Raw genomic sequence first — 16,446 nt, forward strand, 5'->3', positions numbered from 1 at the left:
TGTACCCCCTTCTCTGTGCTGAGTGCTGGGACCCAGGGTGAAAGAAACGTGCACCTGTGTGCTGGCTCTTCCAGCTCAAGAGTCCAGCAGGGGAGAGGTGTAGACAGCTTACAGTTGGCCCTTTGTATCTACGGGTTCTTTTTTTGGGCGAGAGGGACAGATAATTAGGTTTATTTATCTAATGAGGGTACTGGAGATCGAACCCAGGACCTTGTACATACTAAGCACACACTCTACCACTGAGCTATACCCTCACCACCTCATCCCCAGGTTCTATATCCATGGATTCAACCAACTCAGATGGAAAATAATCGAGAAAAAAATTCCAGAAAGTTCCAAATAGCAAAATTTGAATTTGAGGTCCCCAGGCAACTATTCACATAGCATTTGCATTGTATTTATCATAATTTGCATTGTGTTAGGTATTAGACATAATCTAGAACTGGTTTAAAGTATACGGGAGGACGTGTGTTGGTCACATGCAAATGCTACGCCATTTTACATGAGAGACTTGAGCATCCGTGGAGTTTGGTAACTTCGGGGAAGTCCTGGAACCAATCCCCCAGGGATACTGAGGGACAACTTGAGTTATGGGTGATGTGGGAGGTAAGTGCAGAGAGTTGTGGGAGTCAGGGAAGGCTCCCTGGAGGAGATGGTATTTGAAGGAAGAAGAGTTCTATGGGAGAAATTAGCATCTTATGGAGCAGATCCAGAAATACTGACCATGGGGTTTGGGTGGGGCAACCTGAAGAAAACAATCAGCCTGGAGTTGGAGGATAGAGTGTTAAGTTCCATCTGCTCAAACATAGCTTATTGGGGTATGTGGTGTATTGCAGGAGCATTCTAAGTGACATAAATTTAAAAAATAATTACAGCTGCCATGTATAGTGTGTCTGTTGCAGCCTGGGCCCTCTGCTGGGCATTTTGCATACGTTACTGAATACTTTTTTTAACCTTTACCATGGCTTTGCAGGCTGAGAATACACCCATTTTGTACATGAGGAAATCGAAGTTCACATGAAGTTGCAAATAACTGCATGTGAACTTGAGGTTGAGGGCTCCTCACCAAGTGGACTTGGCCTCTCTCTGTAAGACCATGCTGCTTCCCCCGGGCAATAAGCTCTTCCCATGTCATATGTTCCCGGCCCTGCGGGGATCTAGCGATCTGGGGTCTCCCTGCAGTTGGGCTGTGACAGTTCGCAGGTGCGCATCCTACGAGGCACCTGGCTGGACAGGGAACGTGCTCTGGAGCTGGGTGGTTGGTGCGTCCTGTTCAACCACCCACTGTCCCCTCCTCACTCTCCGTGTAGGGAGGCTGCAGACAGGCTGGTGGGGAACCAGATGCTGAGGTCACCAAACTGGGGAAAACTGACCACATGAACAGAGGGCTCCAAACTCTACAAAGAAACTAACACTGGAAAGTAAAAATGGAGTTCATGGAACAAAAGCTTTAAATAAACTGTCAAAACTTCAGAAGGCAAGGAGGATCTGACTCTGACAAAACAACGACTATTAAAACAGTGATCAGATATTTAGAAAACACCAAATATTGCCAAAACAAAAACCTCAAGAGATGGGCTGAATAGTAGCATGGACGTAGCTGAAATGCAAGATAATAAATTTGGAGAACGTTTTATTCTCTGTATAATACAGTATCATTAATTATAGTCACCATGCTGTATTCTCTTTATCCTGCAGTGCCCCCCCCATCACCACGCTGATTATTCCATCCAATGAGTTTTTACTTTAGATCTTGTATTTTTCAGTTCTAGAATTTACCACTTTTTCCTTAAGGGTATTCATATCTCTCCAGAAATTTCACATCACTTCACCCATTATATCCAGCTTTCCCTGTAAGTTTGTTAACATATGTATAATAGTTCTTTTAAAGTCCTTGTCTGCTAATTAAAAAAATCTGACTTTCTGTGAGTCTGCTTCTATTAATCATTTTTTTTCCTCTGGATCATGGATCACTTTTTCCTGCTTCTTCATGTGTCTAGCAATTTTTAAAGGTTACTGTATACTGGACATTGTGGGTGATACATTGTAGAGACTCTGAATTCTGTTACCTTCCTCTAAAGTGGGGCTGGATTTTGATCAAGAAGGCAGTTAGATTTCTGGTGGATCAGTTTGATCCAGTGAAGGCTTGGTGTCAGCCTTTGTGAGAGTGAGTGTTTTTCAGGCTCGCTCTTATCCCTAGGACCGACATTCTCAACAGGAACAATATTGCCTCCTCCCACCCCTGCCGGGGGTTGAAAATGGAGTCTTGGTAAGGGCGAAAAAATATAGATGTTCCAATGGTTTGTGATCCTCCAAAGCTCAGTCCTACCTGATGAACTATTATTCTTTAGTATTTAATTTTCTTCATTCAGAGGAATTTAAATTAAATTTTTCTCAACAGGGGTGATGGGTGGGGAGGGGAGATAATTTTAAAATAGAGGCTGAGAAATACTGTCGGCGTATAGTCCTTAGTCCTAGTAAGTGGTCTTTACTCCGAAGTTGTGATCCCTCTGAGATTTCAGTGGAAATTCTGAGTTTACCAACCTTTTCTAAAGGTCAGAATTTGAACTCCCAACCCCCGACACCAGGCAGCTGTTGGAATCTCTGCTTTTTAGCCTTTTAGTTGTTGCTCTCCACTAGGTTTCTTGAAATCTCACCCATGCACTTGCAGGTTGTAAGTCAGACAAGGATTGAAGGACGTTTGTGTGCACGTTGTGATGCTCTCCAGCTGTGGTTTCCTCCTTCCTGGAATTGCTCCTCTCAATTGGCATCCACGCTGGCAGCCCTAAACTCTGATTTCTGACTTCTCAGCTCTTACTGGACACTTTCTACTTGGCCTCTATTCTTCATTGCCCTTAAGGGGAGCACCATTAGAGGAAAAGCTAGTTGAATGTATCTCTCACTTTGCAGTCATAAAGCTTGAATTCAAATCCCAAGTCATTGAGCTATGATCACATTAACTGATCTCTCTCTCTCTCTCTCATTTTGTCTGACTTTGGCGGTGTAGGGGAGGTAATTAGGTCTTATTTATTTATTTATTTATTTATTTATTTATTTATTTAAATGGAGGTACTGGGGAATTGAACCCAGAACCTCGTGCATGCTAAGTAGGCACTCTACCACTGTGCTACACCCTCCCGCCCATTTACTTTGCTTCTCTTCTTGTAAGATCCCTATCTCATTAATTTCTGCCTGCTTTTAGTTAATCTCCAGTGTTCTTTTCCCATTTTGTCCAGCATGTGTCAATATTACCAGCAGGAGGGTTAATCTGATATAAGCTCCCTTCACATTCGCAGAAGCTGTTCCCTAGAACCATCGTTTTGAAGGGCAATCAGGCAATTCTATTAAAAATTCAAATGCTTCCATTTCTTGGTTTCTATGCTAGAGACATTCCTCACATTTGCCCTTAGAAATGAGTAAATTTTTTTTTTCCATTTCAGTGCTGTTGATAAGAGTGAAATGGTAGAAATCCTAAATGTTCTACAGCAAGAGTTGGTAAACTTTTTCTGTAAATAGCCAGATAGGAAGTAACTGAGGCTTTGCATGCCGTATGCTCTCTGTAGCAACAACTCAGCTCTGCTGAGGTAAGGTGGGAGTGGCCACAGACAATACATAAATGAATATGCATGGCCATGTTCCAGGAAAACATGGGTGAGATTTCAAGAAACCTAGTGGAGAGCAACAGCTAGAAGGCTAAAAAGCAGAGATTCCAACAGCTTCCTGGTGTTGGGGAGTTGGGAGTTCAAATTCTGAAATTTAGAAAAACTAGGGAAACTCAGAATTTCCACCGAAATCTCAGAAGGATCACAACTTTGAAGTCAGGACCACTTACTTGGACTAAGGACTGTATGCCATTTGTGGTCTCTGGAATTTGAATTTCCCATAATATTCATGTATCACAAAACATCCACTTTTTGGATATTTTTTAACCACTTAAAAATATAAAAATTATTCTTAGATTTTTCGTACAAAAATAGGTAGTAGGGCCAGATTTGGTCTGTGGTTCATAGTTAAATCCTAAAGGTTTAATTGTTTATATACAAATAAGTTCTTTTTTTCCCCTTAAATTTTAATTTTAACATAATTATAGATATGCAAGAAGTTGACAAGATAGTGCAGAGATCTTGGGTACCCTTCACCCAGTTTCCCCAGTGGTTACATTTTATGTAACTACAGTACATGTAAAACCCAGGAAACTGACATTAGTACCGTACGCATGTGTGTGCGCGTGCGTGCGTGCGTATGTGCGTATGTGTAGAGTTTTATGCTGTTGTCTCATGGGTGTAGACTTACGTAACTACCACTGCATTCAAGATACAGAGCTATTTCACCAGCACAAAGATCTCCCTTGTGTTACCCGTTTATAGTCCCAGCTGCCCACCCCCACCCCCATGAAGCCCTGGGCAACCATGAATATCTTTTCCATCTCTATACTTTTGTCATTTTGAGGATGTTACGTAAATGGAATCATACAGTATGGCAGCTTTTGAGGTTGGCTTCTTTTATTCAGCAGAATGCCCTTAAGATGTCTCCAAGAGGAAGTTCTTAGTAATCAGTGAAAGCTGGGCCACTATGGGTTGAACATCGATTGTATTGGTGTGCTTTTTGGCTTTCAATTCGAGTTTCTGGCTTGTGTGGGACTTCCAAACTGTCTCTTAAGGAACAACTTCTGTTAAATTTGTATCATTGAAGCTTAAATTCTCTGAAAAAATATAGAATGTGGCATCTGAAACACCTCATGTTCCGAATTCTACTCTAACTTACCTGTCTTCTTCTAGCTAACTGCTGAACTGGGTTTTCTTGTATGGAAGGGCCTGAAATGCTGGGGAGTCAGTAGTCCTGCGGAGTCAGTGGAAATGGGGCTCCAGGGGCAGAAATGATAGCTGTGTCCTTCCACCCACCCACGCCTTTACAGCAGCCAGAGGCTCCCTGGTGCAAGACACCACTAGACACCACAGGGGAGGCTCAGTGAAAAAACCACACTCAAGGGGACTGGATTCCCTGCTCCAAGGCCAACTGGAGGATCACATCCACCACTTGTGTGGAATCTTCTGCCCCTTTGGAACAGTGGAAAGAAAGGGACTTCCTCCAGCAAGGAGGCAAAGATCTCTTCTTGGCAGAGCCATGTCCACAGAATTCCCTTCTTCCACCACCCCAGGTCTGAGCATTTGCTGTCTGGTGTGGTGATTCAGATAAGGACTTGGGAATCAAATGGGCATATATTTCATCCTGCTATAACATTTGTGGTTCTTTATAATTCTTTAAAAAATTATGAAATATTTAAAATATATAATAAAGTAAGGAGAGTATGAGAACCATATCAGTGTACCCATCAACCACGTAGTGATCAAATCCTAATGTCTTATTGCATATGCTTTATGTATTTTTAAAACAATAAAACCAAACAAATACAGTTTAAACCTTGTATTTTTCTTTTTCATATTGAGTTTTAGGAGTGGTTTATAAATTATGGAATCTAATCTTGGCAGTTTTATGTGTTACACATAACATTTTCCAAATTGTAGCTTATCTTTCCATTTAGTTTTTCTATCTTTTGTTGAATAAATGTTTAAAATTTTAATTCAATTTATCTTCCACTAGTTTGGAAGCCATATGTATTTTTATTCATTTTGGCTTGTGTTCTTCAGGGTATGCTTTTGTAACAAAACAAAATAAAACAAAACAGAACCCCTTGAGTTATCTGGTATTTCTAACCTCCTGAACAAAAGAACTTTGTAAAAATTATTTACCCATTAAATAGCTACCATTTTGGTCTTCTTATCTAAAAATAATATTGTTAAACAGAAATTACATTATTTTAATATAACTATATCACTATTTTTATTTTATTTTTAGTAATTAAAGGTTTAGTGAGAATCTGTAAGTGGTAAATTCTTAGTCTTTTCCTGTATAAAAATCCTTTTTATTACCATTCATAAATGATGGTTTATCTGGCATTCTAAACATTCCAAATAGAGTTATTCATTACCAGCCCTTTGGAAGACATCATTCCATTGTCTTTAGCTCTCATTGTTGCTGATGGGAAATCTGTCATCCATCTAATTGTTGTTCTATTAGCAATTTATGTTTCTCTCTGACAGTTTTCACCCTTGACTTTCTGCAGTTTCATTATAGTTTCTCTAGTTACGCTAACAGCAAAATATCAGAAAGAGAAATTAAGAAAACAATCCCATCTGCAACTGTGTCAAAAAGAATCAAGCACCTAGGAATAAATTTAACTAAGGAGGTAAAAACCTGTACTCAGAAAACTATAAGAAATTGATATTTTCTTCATTCCCTACTCTATAACTCCTGTTAGATATTTTAGAACACCTCAAAATAGCCTTCAGGCCTCATAACTGCTTTTTCAAATAACCTCTTAATTTCTTTGTCTCTATATCTTGTGTCATGGGTGAATTCTTCAGTACTATGTATTTTTTCTTTTTTTAATTGAAGTATAGTCAGTACACTGTATCAATTTCTGGTGTACAGCACAATGTTTCAGTCACATATAATATACATGCATTTATTTTCCTATTGTTTTTCATTATAGGTTATTACAAGATATTGAATATAGTTCCTTGTGCTATATAAGAGAAATTTGTTTTTTATTTACTTTATATATAGTAGTTAATGTTTGCAAATCTCAATTTCCCCCGGTAACCATAAGTACTATACTTTAATCTGTTGTTCTCCTCAACTAGTTTCTCTCTAGAATATATCCTGTCTAGTGAGTTGTTTTTTTTTTTAATTAAGCCTTAAAAAAAAAAGCAGTTTTAGGTTCTCAGCAAAATTGAGGGGAAGGTACAGATTTCCCATATACCCTTTGCTCCCACAAAGGCATAGCTTCCTTCATTATCAACATTCCCCTACCAAAGTGGTACCTTTGTTACAATTGGTGAATCTATACTGATACATCATAGTCACCCAAAGTCCATAGTTTACATTACTTTTGGTGTTGTACATTCTATGGATTTGAAGAAATATATAATGGCATAGATCCATCATTACGGTATCATACAGAGTATTATCCCTGTCCTAAAAACTCTGTGTTTTGCCTTCTCATCCCTCTCAACACCCCCAGCCCCCAACCCTTGGCAACCACTCTGTCTACTGTCTGTATAATTTTGCCTTTTCCAGAATGTCATTTAGTTGGAGTCACACAGTTTGTAGCCTTTTCAGATCGGCTTCTTTTACTTAGTAATATGCATTTACAGTTCCTCCATGTCTTTTTTTTGACTTGTTAGCTCATTTCTTTTTGGTACTGAATAATATCCTGTTCTTTGGATGCACCAGTTTATTTATCCATTCACCTATGAAGGGCATCTTTGTTACTTCCAAGTTTTGGCAATTATGAATAAAGTTGCAATAAACATCCATGAGCGGGTTTTTGTATGGATATACATTTCAGCTCCTTTGGGTAAATGTTAAGGAGCATGGTTGCTAGACTGTAAGACAGAAGCATGCTTAGTTTTCAAAAAAAGTGCCAAATTATCTTCAACAGTGGCTCTAGTAGATTTTGAAAATTTTCAATGACTATAATTTTCTAAGATTTCTAAATTGTTTATATCTACTTAATATTTCATTTTAGTGTGCATTCGTCATTTCTGCCTGTTTAAAACCAATATATTTTATTTTTAACAGATGTTGTTAAAATCTCTTTGTGTGACTTATAATAATTCTGGAATATTTGTCAGACTACTTTATGAGCTTAATTTTGTCTGGAGTGAATTCATTCTTCCAATTGTTAATTTTCTTGGCTGTCTTTTTTCAGTATTTGCATTCTTTCTTGTGTTATGGAATATTGACTTGCTGGCTTGTTTTGAGTAGGAAGTTTTAGGACTTTTGTTTTGTTCTGTTCTGGCTTGTTCTCTTCTCTCTCCTGCCTTGTCCATCAGTGTTTCATTTTTGCAGTTGTCTTCACTAAGCCACATCTACTTCCATCTAGGACTAAGCATTATAATGGGGCTTTACAGATTCTATTCTTTGGTAATTCTAGAGAAATCCTAGGCCCAGACAAGAAGCCATGAGGTGGACTTGATTAATTTTATATTCTTTGTCCAGCTGTCTCTTGAGATCCAGAACCTCAGATAAACCACTATTCCAAGCCCTGATCCACATCCCAACACCACATCCCAACACCTGACGTTAACTAGAGATTGGAGCCAGTCCTCCTTCTCCCGTGGAATATTTTCAGTCTTTTTACCTGCAAAAGAGCCATGCTACTTGGTACCTTGACTGCGTTGAGCACCAGTGCTCAGCAGGCTTGCAGCTTCTGTACAATCTACAATATTGCATTCCTATATTGTTTCTGGCCCCAAATACATACCCCTTTTCTGAGCTGACTCTATCTTAGAGTGCTCCTATTTTAAAATTTCCTCTCATGGTTATGTACTTGGAACATGGGGCTGTGCTGAAGTAGGAAGACTTCTTGAAGGATGCCTTAGAGTTCATTCCTTGCAAGCTACAGAAATGACCTGTACATAGGAATTTGTACATAGGAAGACTGGGAGGTGGCTCATGGGGTGGAGGGATGTGACCAGAATAGACCTGGGGATCTAGGTAGCAGGAACGAACGGCGAGCCTGGTCCATGCTGTTCCGGAGATGATTTCCTAGATTTTCAATCATATTCTGTCATCTTGTCACTATCCTTTAGTGTCAAATTCCAGGAAAGACTATCTGATTGGCATTTCTTGGGCCATCCATGTCTTTCTTAGAGTAATTTGACTGACAGCCTATCCAAGACTCTGTACAATGAATGAAGGAGGAAACCAAAACTAAAATTAGGGTGTGGTATCCAGAAGTTAAGAATATGGATGTTGGACAGAACCAATTATAGATGCCAGCCCTGCTTACTCTGCCACTAAGTGGGTGCAGAAACGATAACAGCTGATATTTATCAACTACTTCCTATGTGTCAGTCACTGTTCATGGTCTCTTTCAGCTAATAACATCTCTAAACTCTCACTACACCGGAAAAGACATGTACTGCTTTTGTGCTACCGATGAAGATACTGAAGCTCAGAGATGTTGAGTAACTTCCCTAGGGTCACATAGCTGGGATTCATATTTATTTGGTTGGGGTCTAGTGTCCTTATCCCAAGCCATGGAGCCACACCACCTCTGGACTCAAGTGCTCCTTCACAATGGTTGACTGAGAATTAACTAAATTGACTGAGGCAGTGTGGGCAGAGCACGTGACCCAGTGCTCAGTCCATGATGGTTGTTCAGTGTTCGACAGGTTGGTCAAGTTGGGTCCGATTGAGGCTTATTGGGTTTTCTCCATACATGGGGAGTGACAGGAGATGATGTGTGCTATTTTCCTTTGGAAACCCAAGGAGACTTTCATAGTAAGAGGAAATTCTCAGAAATTGGAGGCCAGAGTTGCACTGTGGTACAAATGATGTGTCTCCCGTGCTGTTTGTCACCTCTCCTTCCAGCTGAAGTGCAAAGTGAAAATATCCAGCAGTCATTTCCTTCTCAGAACTGCTGGACCCCAAAGAAAGGCCAAAGATAGATGCTGCTGCTACACTGCAGAGACTCTAACAAACCAAACTTTCAACTTCTTCCTGATGGGAAAAGTAACATATGTCCCTTGTGTAACAAGGAGACACTCAGGATTGATAATAAAGCATAACCATCCCTAACATTTATTGATGGCTTCACGGTGTGCCAGGATCTGGGTGGGCTCTGCTGCTTCTATTCTTTCATTTTATCCTCATATTTATCCTTCCCGCAAGGAAGGTGTTATTGTTACCGAGTCCAAACTTGTTCTGCTCACCGCATGACAGGCCAATAAATCGGGAGATGAGGTGTTGGGGCAAGGAATAGCCACTTTATTCGGAAAGTGGGCAGACTGAGAGGATGGCAGACTAATGTCTTGGAGAACCATCCTGCTCTAGGCAGAATACAGCCTCCTTTTATACAAAAAACAAAACAAAACAAAAAACACGGGAGGTTGTGTGGTTGGTTGTTGCAAACTTCTTGGTGTAGGAATTCTTTGTTCCTGTAGCTGTCCACGTGGGCCAGGTCATGGTGCTCCTGCAAAACCTCCAACAGAACAAATGTTATTCTCTATTCTGCAACTTGTTGTCTTTACGTGAATGTAGAGCTAGCAAGACTAAGCCTAGAAAACAGGGCACAGTGGTTAAAGCTAAAGGAGCAGAGTCTAATATGGAGTCAGATTTGGTCTTTTCTATTACATTATTGTCATCCCCATTTCATAGATGAGAAAATTGAGAATTGTGAGGTTGAGTAATTTCTCAACAACACAGATCCTATGGAGGCGGGAGGAGTTAGTATTCACACCCCAGTTCTGAATCTCCACCCCAAACTGTGTTCCCAAGCCATAAAGTGACACATACGCTTCTGTTAGACCAATCCTCAAAGCATTTTCTCAAATATGCCCAAGGTTGTCGGGTTCAGGAAAGGGACTGGGGGGCACTTTTTTGTGAGATCTGACAGCCTGCAGAAACGTAAGGACCAACAAGGGCAGCACCGCGCTGTGTCTCTGCACGCCAGGGCGGGCATCACTCATGTTGCCAGTAAGTCAAGCTGCCTGGAAAACAGCAACAATCACCGTGACAAACGGGACATGTTGGGAGACGGAGCGATTTTCCAAAATCTATCACCGTTGCAATGATTTTTCTCAGGAAAAACTCCACAACGTAGATTCCTGTCCCTTTGCCTACAGCAGTAACGTGTTCCGACACCTGCTCCACGTCTAGGGAAGTGAGTCCCAGTGTTGCGGCGCCCTCCGCCGCCTCCCTCCCTCCCCATCCTCACACGGCTGGGCCACGCGGTTTTCTTAGCTTCTTCTGGGTCACGAAGGCAGAGTGGGCTTCAGTCCTGAGCCGGCTGCAGCAGCCTTGTGGCCAAGGGCAAGTTGCTTCACTCTCAGAAACAGATCCGGAGATAGCAGGCTCGGTAGCTGGCGGTAGTTGAGAACTCATTAACATACATGAGAGCATGGCAGCGTTTGCTTGCTCAGAATGCTAACCCAGTGATGCCTTGGAGCCTGCAGCACATTTTTGGCCTGGAATTGAGACAATGGGGAGGAGTTCACTGCCTGAGGAGAAAATAGGAAAGTGTTTGCTTCTGTAAGGAGGGCAGAGGCCGGGCCTCTGGGGGGATGGGGAGGGTGGCGGTGGGGGCATGGAGTGGAAAGGGAGGGTGGGGAGGGGTGTGGGGAGGAGAATGGTTGTGCAAACATGAGGAAGACGAATTCCTTGTGATGGGGTATGTGATAGAAGCCCTCTCCTTCCTCCCTATGGAAGCTTCCGTAAATTCTACTTTGTGCCTCTAAGCAGGTGGGTTTATTTGGGGGTACCCTAAGGGGAAGATAAGGTGAATGCCAACAGTCAGCTCATGAAGGGGGAGGGGGTTAGAGGTTGGGGGATGACTCAGACTGGAGTAGGGGTGCCTAGAGCTGCAGGGAGATGCTGGGAGCTGCCCCAGCTCCCACCCGCCCTCCAGCTGCTCTGAGCAGTGGCTGATTTAATCTTTCCTAAAGCCTTCTCTAAGATATCTCAGAATATTTTTTTTGAAAAGCTCTTGATTTTATTCAGTTGGTTTTTCCGTTTCATTGATTTCTTTTTTGAAGGGCGGGGAGGTAATTAGGTTTATTTATGTATTTATTTTTAATGGAGGTACTGGGGATTGAACCCAGGATCTTGTGCATGCGAAGCATGCGCTCTACCACTGGGCTATACCCTCCTGCCTCAGAAATCTTTTATTTTGTAATTTAAATTTTTGATCTTAAATTTCTGCTTGAATTTTTAAATTTGTTTTTAGTTTTAATTTTTTCCCCATTTTTAAAATTGAAGTATAGTTGATTTATAGTGAAAAAGAATATGTATATATAACTGAATCACTGTGCTGTACACCAGTAACTAACACATTGACTTTATCTTGCTGAGCACCCTTGCTGAGTCTGGTGGCTGATCTAGTGAAAAACATTCTGGCTCCAGGTGGTGGCAAACCTGACTCATACTGGTCTAGGAAAAGCCAGTCACTCTTGCCTGAAGGAGTGCTGTGCTCTGATTAGCCAGACACGAGTTTCAGCTTCAGCAGAGCAAACTGCCGTGTCCCAGTTGGACCATGCAGACTAAGGGTAGGCGGAGATGTAGAGCCTTAAAACCACAGGGCTGTTCCCGGAAGAAGGTGGGAGGGAGGCGGCAGAAGTGAACAGCCGCTGCCCACCACAGTGGCCAAGGGAGAGAGCCAAGTCTTCTCTGCTCCTCAGACCCAGAGATTCTCCAGCTCCCAAGAACCTCGGGAGACAGTGTTCTCCAGCAGGTCAACTGATGCCCAAAGGGAGATGCTAAGAAATTGTCAGCAACAGTTTGTACTAAGCATGTTTCTCCAAGGCATTTAAACACTTTGCAACATGCTTTATTAGGCGAGAATGCCACACTGCCCCTTCAGCAAGTGTAGGCTGGAAGGCTGACTGCTGGTGTCTGAGCCTTCGGTTGTTGACCAAGATGTTGTTGAGGGCTCACTGGGTGACACTTGCTGTGCCAGGCTCTGGGGTAGGAGGCACCAAGATGTGAAAGATGGCATGCCTGCTGCTTTGAGGTGCTCTGTGATCCTCTCAGGAGACAGACACACATGGATACAAGGTGCCAGGCATTCATTCAGAGGCTGGGGAGAGTGAGGGAGGCCAGAGACGAGAGGAGGGAGCCCACTGGGCTATCGAGAGAGACAGGATGAAGAAAGATGATGCCAAGAGGGGCCATTTGAGTCGGGCAGCCTGTATCATGTGAAGTAGGGCATGACATGGGGGCAAAGGCCTGTAGACCTGAAGGGCCTGGTCTGGTCACTTAGGGCTGTGAAGTGGACAGCAGGTAAGTGGAGAGCCGTGTAGGGGTGACTCAGTCAGCGTTCACAGTTTTAACCCCAGAGCTGACTCTGTCTAAGTTCAAAAGGAAATATGGAAAGGGAAACCACATCTCAGGTAGGCTGAGAAAGCAGATTGGATAAAAAACAGGGACAAGGGCTGTGAAACCAGAGGAACAGCCCAAGTCGCACAACAGAACAGGCCTGGGAGGATGCCATGGCTGTGGCCATGGAAATGGCAGCCTGTACCACTAGCCTTGTTGGATGCTGGGTGCTCTGGTTAGCGTGACTGCCCTTGCTGCCACCAGAAACTGGATGTAGCTGCCACAGTTGGAGCTACAGAACACCTTGTCCGTTCTCCCATCATCCTTGTGCCAAGAGCTCTAGAGTCAAGGTCAGGGGAAGGTGCATCCAACTGACCAAGTGTGAGTTCCTTGCCCATGTCAACCAGGGTCCATCATGTGGGGCAATCCCCAAGCATAACATGATGATGGACAGCCAACAAAATGACAAATGCATAGGAAAGAAACAGGGTCAAAATTTTACGTTAGGAAGATTATTTTAGCAGTAATGTAGAGAGTGGTCTTCAGGAGGAGATAATGGAGACAGAATAACAAGATAAGAACCCAGTGAAATAGTCAAGGCAAGAGGTTTCAAAATCCCAAACAAGGGCAGAGGCACCGGCATGGTTGAGGGAAGGGCAGATTAGCAGTGTTTCAGAAATAGAAATAAGAGAAAATGGTAAAAGAGTAATTGGCTGTCCCCACGTTTTCAAATTGATTAAGTAGATCATTGATCATAACTTTAATGAACATGGGGAATACAGTCAGAGAGACAGAGCTGGGGAGCAGATGCGTTGCATTTACCGCTGGGAATGTTCAGGAGATGCAGGGCAACTGTTGTTTTGGCTACTCAGCATCTAGTCTTCCTTATTTTGGAAACACAACCTCTATTTTCCTTTTAGGAAACTATCCTCTTTCCCACACATAGTCCTTTTGGTTCCAATAGGATTGAGTCCCCTCCTCTCAATTCCAGAATTGAGGTCACAGTGATTAATTCAGAAATGGACACACAGTTGGGAAGGTAAAGTTTTCTTCCTACTAAGGCTGCTAAGCTGATGAGAGGTCAGCCTGGAGCAGTTAGTGGCCATCTTGTCACTCCTGTGGGTCAGCCTGCAGGAGAATGAAGCCAACACAGAAGAAACCAGACCCGTGAGATGGAGACTGAATCCTGCTGTCACTGACTGAGCACTTGAATCCAGCCAGCCTGGAAGCTGCACAGGTAGTTTTCAGTTTAGACCAACCGGTATACTTCTTATTTTCTTAAGCCAATTGTAGTTGGCTTAAGCCATTTGAAGATGAAAATTTCCTGACTGTACCACTGGGATTTGACATCTAAGCACTCAGCAAAGAAATAGGGACTGGGGAAAGGAGCTGGAAAGCTATAGCTAAAGCTGTGGATGTGACAAAGTGTGCAGAGAGAAGAGGACAGAGCCACGGGGTGAGCCAGTACTTGGGCACTGATACGGGAATACATTTAGAAAACTTATAAGTACCTTCACAGTTATAAACAAACAAACAAATAAATAATACTGGGACCCTTCTTGTAAAGTGCTAATGCTTGTAGCAGATTGAGAAAAGTTTTATTTAAGACAGTTAAAAACACAAAGGCTATAAACAACAAGGTCTTACTGTATAACACAGGGAACGATATTCAACATCTTGTGATAACCTACAATGAAAAAGAATGTGAAAAGGAATATATATACCCGAATCACTAGGCTCTACCCCAGAAACTAACACAACATTTTAAATTGACTACACTCCAATAAAAAATTAAGAAAACAAAAAGCCACAAGGCTAGTTTGCTTTTGTATTCCTTTCTACAGAAAAACACTGAGACACTATTAGATGTTCTGGGAGCATTTTTCAAAACAAGGGAGAAAAGATGTCTCCCTGAGGACAGTTCCCAGTTCCCAGTTCCCAGGAAGGCACACACTGCCTAGCATTAATGCCACCTCCCTGCTCACTTCAGAAACTACAGTAATCAACAAGTAGTTTTGGATATTTTTCCACTGTGAATTGTGGTATTTAGTTTGTGTAACTCATTTAACCCATTTCCCCAGTGATGCTGAATTTCTAATGAATACTTAAATGACTGGAACATTTTAAATACAAGAACCAGTCTAGCCTTGGACCCTGATCACCAGCTGCTCTGAGCCTCCTTTGGTGTTATTTAGGCTCTTGCTTCATTTTGGTGAACTAGGAAATTTGTCGCACAAACCTGGTTTATTTTATACGTGCACTTTAACTGGGTTATTGTTGTCATCCATCGTTGCTGAAGTAGACTCCCAGGAGGTCGATTTGGGGAAAATGACAAAATAGCATTCCAGCAATGGGAGGGGGTGGAATGCTTAGACTTGGGGTCCTGGGATGAGGCTTTGGCTCCCAGGCGGACCGCCTCTCACCTGTGTGAGAGAGCGTGGTTAAGTCCCTCACCTCCTGAGTCTTCCCACCCGGTAAGAGAAGATGCTTACTGGGCAGGGCTGTATAAGGGGCTTTTGAGGATGAGATGGGATCAGGTGCATCAAGAGGTCAGAACAGCACATGGCACTTAGCAAGGGCTCCATAACAGATAGATATCAGTAAAGGAGCTCAATTTTTATCTTTTCTTATTTTTTAATGTATACTAACAAAATAACAAATGCTCATTGTAAAAAAAATCAAACAACATAGAAATACATAAAGTAAAAAAGAAAGTTTTCCTCCTACCTATTTGCCTTGCTCTCCGGTAACCCTGGGTGAGATTCCTGACATATTTTTACGTGTGTAATTGTGTATACACACACCATGCAATTGTTCTCATGGAGATGATGCAGGCATCTTTACAAAACCAGCACCCATAGATAGGTATAGATAGCATCTTGTTCTTATTAAAGTTGTTCAAATTTTTTTTATGGTAATGGTTTTATAGATGTGTAATTCACATGTCATACAGTTCACTCATTTAAAGTCTACAATTCAAGGGGGTGGGAAGGGGTAGACTGGGAGTTCAAAATTTGTAGATACTGACAGGTATATGTAGAATAGATAAACAAGATTATACTGTATAGCACAGGGAAATATATAGAAGACCTTGCGGTAGCTCACAGTGAAAAAAAGGTGACAATGAATATCTATGCATGTTCATGTATAACTGAAAAATTGGGCTCTACACTAGAATTTGACACAACATTGCAAAATGACTATAACACAATAAAAATGTTTAAAAAAGAGAAAATATCTATTTAAAAAAATGAAGTCTACAATTCAGTGGTTTTTAGTATATTCACAGACTTGTATAGACATTACCACAATTACAGAACATTTCCATGAGTCAAAAATAAACCCTATATTCTATCACCCCCTCTATTCTCCACTGCTCCCCCAACCTGATGCAACCACTAATCTACATTCTCTCTCTATTTGTCTATTTGGACATTTCATATGAATGGAATCATGTAATATGTGGTATTTTATAATTGGCTTATTTCACTTAGCATAATGTTTTCAAGGTTCTTCCGTGTTGTAGCATGTATCAGTACTTCATTACTTTTTATGGCCAAACAA

General features: G+C 41.8%; 2 non-coding genes across 2 annotated transcripts; both read right to left on the bottom strand.

The window, feature by feature from the left end:
• Nucleotides 1-182: 182 nt before the first annotated feature.
• Nucleotides 183-254, bottom strand: TRNAT-AGU (transfer RNA threonine (anticodon AGU)). The gene has a single exon. It is a non-coding gene; the product is annotated as a tRNA-Thr (tRNA).
• Nucleotides 255-11,644: 11,390 nt separating this feature from the next.
• On the bottom strand, nt 11,645-11,717 carry TRNAA-CGC (transfer RNA alanine (anticodon CGC)). Its single transcript has one exon. It is a non-coding gene; the product is annotated as a tRNA-Ala (tRNA).
• Nucleotides 11,718-16,446: the final 4,729 nt, after the last annotated feature.

This window comes from Vicugna pacos, chromosome 11 (genome assembly GCF_048564905.1).
Source record: "Vicugna pacos chromosome 11, VicPac4, whole genome shotgun sequence".
NCBI classification, from domain to species: Eukaryota; Metazoa; Chordata; class Mammalia; order Artiodactyla; family Camelidae; genus Vicugna; species Vicugna pacos.